The sequence below is a fragment of the Helianthus annuus genome, chromosome 13, assembly GCF_002127325.2.
Source record: "Helianthus annuus cultivar XRQ/B chromosome 13, HanXRQr2.0-SUNRISE, whole genome shotgun sequence".
In the NCBI taxonomy this organism is placed as follows: domain Eukaryota; kingdom Viridiplantae; phylum Streptophyta; class Magnoliopsida; order Asterales; family Asteraceae; genus Helianthus; species Helianthus annuus.
In genome coordinates this window covers 42,288,466-42,292,439 of record NC_035445.2, presented here as the reverse complement: position 1 = coordinate 42,292,439, position 3,974 = coordinate 42,288,466, and the positions used below count along the sequence as shown (strand labels likewise).

Below are 3,974 nucleotides of genomic sequence, written 5' to 3'. Positions count from 1 at the left end.
CAAACAGCGAATTAGGGAGAACGGTTGCATTAAGAAGTAACAAAACTTTATTTCTTGTATTTTAATAACAATCAACCCACTATATGAGATAATATACTCAACAAAACTTTATTTCTTGTATTTTAATAACAATCAACCCGCCATATGAGATAATATATTCAAGCCTGACGTGTATGTAATAACGGTACAAGTAGACATGAAAAATGCAACCCACCGTCATTGACTTCGCAGAAAATAACCAGCCTCAGCTCTCTATTAAACATAAGTAACAGACTGAAACCATAAAATATTCTTCAATTTGATGCAGACATATTATAAGTCAACAAAGTTTTTTGGAATTTATGAGCAAGTAAATATATTCTTTAATTACGAAATACAAGAAATCAGTTTTGCAATTGTCATTAATGCATTCTAATTATAAATTTGTAATGAAAGCCCCAACGTCCAAATTCAAGATAATTATCTCCAAATTTTATTCATTGAATTTAAAGAGTGAGAAAAGCAATTACAAGACCCACTATCTCTACCTAGGTCATTCAAACTCAGAATTTGGCTTCTTACCCCTAATGTTTGGACTTTGGGGTAACATAATAGTGGCATGAAAGTTGTTCTTGCTGTTCTTTATCCTAGAAAGATATTAGGCTGTTGATATCATAATGCAATAGGTGATCAGTATGCAATAACAAAATGAATGCAGCAAAAGTAAGTTCTATGCAGTTTGGTAATCGGAATGAAAGGAAGCAGTCAAAGTATAAGAACGAATGAAGCAAGTGGGTGAATTAAAATCCAAGAATAGCGAAGAAAGTAGGATTAAATGCAACACCAAAAAACGAATGCTTCACACTTGTTGTCGTCTTATATTAAACCTTAAAGACTAAACTATTGTTAAACAACGATCTAATGGACTACAAGTCCCAATATACAACTATACAAGATTGAACCTATACAGCTTTGGTAGATACAAGTACCTTCACCTGCCACTCGCAATGGGTAGCATTGTATGCTTGCTCATGCTATCGAAGGCGCTTGAGCTTGTGTTGGTCGCATTGCCACCATTTGTACATTCATAGTCGTTGGTTGGTCCTTTGAGCAAATACTCACCTTCATCTTCGTTAGAACTACTTTGCACCCATGGATGCTTTTGTACCATTGATGCCATTATTCCTTGGAGCTCGATTGCTACTTCTTTCATGGTAGGCCTTTCTTCCGCTTTAATGCGTAAGCATCTTTTTGCTAGTCTTGAAACTTGGATGATCTCGCTTGGAACATCATTTAGCTGCAAGTGTTCATCGAGAGAATCTGGAAGAGTTTCCCCTCTTTTAAATAATACAGAAAATAAATAGCTAGGTTCCTCTCTTCCTCTGGCCTATCAAAGCTAAGAGCTTTTTTTCCGGTTATAAGTTCCACCAGTACCACTCCAAAACTATAAACATCGTTCTTATCTGTGAGTTGATTTGTCTGCAGATACTCTGGATCTAGGTAGCCTAGTGTTCCTTGCACTATAGTGGCCAACTCGATCTGGTCAATAGGAATTAGCTTAGATGCTCCAAAATCGGCTACTTTTGCTACATAGTTTTCATCCAAAAGTATATTCATTGGCTTGACATCTCGATGGATGATTGGAACAGACGCTGAAGAGTGCAAGTATGAAAGTGCTTCGGCTGTCTCCGTTGCTATTCTGAGTCGGATGTCCCATGTAAAAGCTGACGACTTGCCTTTGACGTTGTGGATGTGATCAGAAAGTGTGCCATTTGGAATGAACTCATAAACCAATAACGGGATTTCTGTTTCAAGACAGCACCCAATCAGCTTTACCACATTCCTATGATTTATTTGGGAGAGGATAACCACTTCATTGACAAATTGCTCTATCTGAGTTTGTGTTTGGTCTGCTAATTTTGACTTCTTTATTGCAACTTCTATGTTATCAGAAAGAACCCCTTTATAAACAGTACCATAGCCACCCTTTCCGATAATCCTGCTCTCATCATAATTATTAGTTGCCTTCTTTAGCTCCTCTATCGTGAAGACTCTTGCCTGATCATGAGAACCCCCATCTCCAGATATTCTTTGCTGCAACATTATTCCACCATTTTGTTTAAAGAATTTTTCTCTCATCGTCATGAGCTTTCGCTTCTTGTGTAACAAGTACAACCAGGTGATAAATATAAGGAGAAATATTGCAGAAGTTGAGATACCTGTAACAACAAAGTCTAACTTATAGCACCGTTTCATGCTGATTTGATTTATCAGGCAGCTTAAGAGATAAACTGAATTTTTTTGCATCATTACTTACCTACACCCATCTTTATAACGGTGGATTCATCAGCGGTGCAACCTTTTTCAGCAATCCTACCATCGCCAGAGTAACCTTCTTTACAAGTACACGTGTAATTTCCTGGTGTAGAATAACCAATGGTCAATTATATCATTGGGGGTGAAAAGGTAGATTTGGTAAGAAAGCATCCAAATATTAAATCAAAACTTACCCATGCAGCCATTTGCATCTGTAACACACTACTATAAAAGTGATCATTTTGCTACGGAAATTTTCTACGCAAAAAAATGCGTCGCAAATTTTGACAAATTTACTACGCATTTCCTACGGAAAAAAGACCTTGATTTTTTTGGCCCATTTGCGACACAATAGTGACAAAAATACTAATTCTAAGTATTGTGTCGGAAATGCGTAGCAACTTGCTACGCATTTACGACGGATGAATTATATTTGTATTTGAATTATATTTAAACGTTTAATTATTATTATTATTAACTATTGCGTCGGAAATGCGTAGTAACTTGCTACGAATTTCTGACGGAACTATTATTTGTTTGTTAGAATTAGATTTATATGTTAAATTCATTTAAATATTAATTGTTGCGTCAGAAATGCGTAGCAACTTGCTACGCATTTATGACGAAATATTTCTTATTATACTTAGATTATATTTTAATGTTTAATCAGCATTATTATATTTTAACCCCAATGACTTTTTTACTTTTTATCAAAAGCTTTTCATCTTTTGCAATTTAACCCCAATACTTTTTTTATTTTCAATTTGGTCCCTCGTACTTTTCATCTCTCGCAAATTTTTCGTTTTATGTTTCGTTCTAAATTTTGCGAGTCAACACGCCATAACGTGCGTGTGGGTTTAACATTTTTCGTCTGTTTTTTCTTATTTGACAATATATTTCTCCGTTTGACAAGTTCGTAGCAATGTGCGAGTACTAGATCGACTTAGTTATTATTTTCTGCGTTTTATGTTTCTGTCTAATTTATTCGCATTAACACCCCGCAACGGGCGTGCGTGGTTCAACGATTTTACGTCGGTTTTTCGTTTGGTGTTATTTTATACTTTTTTTTTTATTTTATATTTATAAGCTTTTAATGTTGGTGGTCGCTAACAGTGACGTGACATTAGTGCTACTTTGCACGATTTTACGAACATAATTAACCTATTAATTTTCTTACTAATACTTTGCTTCAAGTTTACCGCTATATCTCCTTTACGTAAGAAAAACTAATTTTTTAATTGCATATTTTATGTACGTGTCGGTATAAATCCGATTTGCTCTACGTTTCGACATAAACTTTTTCAGGAAACCAGTCAGGTCATATATAATACGTTATAGTTAAAAGTTAACAAGTTAAATAGAAAAGTATCGAAAGAAAATATAAAAGAAAAAGTATTGGTTAAGGAAAAGATACAAATTTATATACTATTAACGTGAAATGTCGGTGAAGACGTTTCTCTTTTAACCCTCAAATTTTTACGTTTCCATTTCTGTAAGGCTCTTACACTTTAACTTTTTCCAATTTACGCCTTTGATTTTTGACATTAAAGATTATTAACCTTTATCTTTAAGTAAGTTGCACATTCACTTCTAACTTTCAGTAATTGACAACTTTGACCTTCTTAACCTTTTCTACTTAATAACTTGACACCTCCTTTGGTTAAATGACTTTTACGACT

At 34.6% G+C, this 3,974-nt stretch overlaps 1 pseudogene; it reads right to left on the bottom strand.

Moving 5' to 3' along the window:
• Nucleotides 1-970: 970 nt before the first annotated feature.
• LOC110900740 lies at nucleotides 971-2,493 on the bottom strand (annotated as a pseudogene).
• Nucleotides 2,494-3,974: the final 1,481 nt, after the last annotated feature.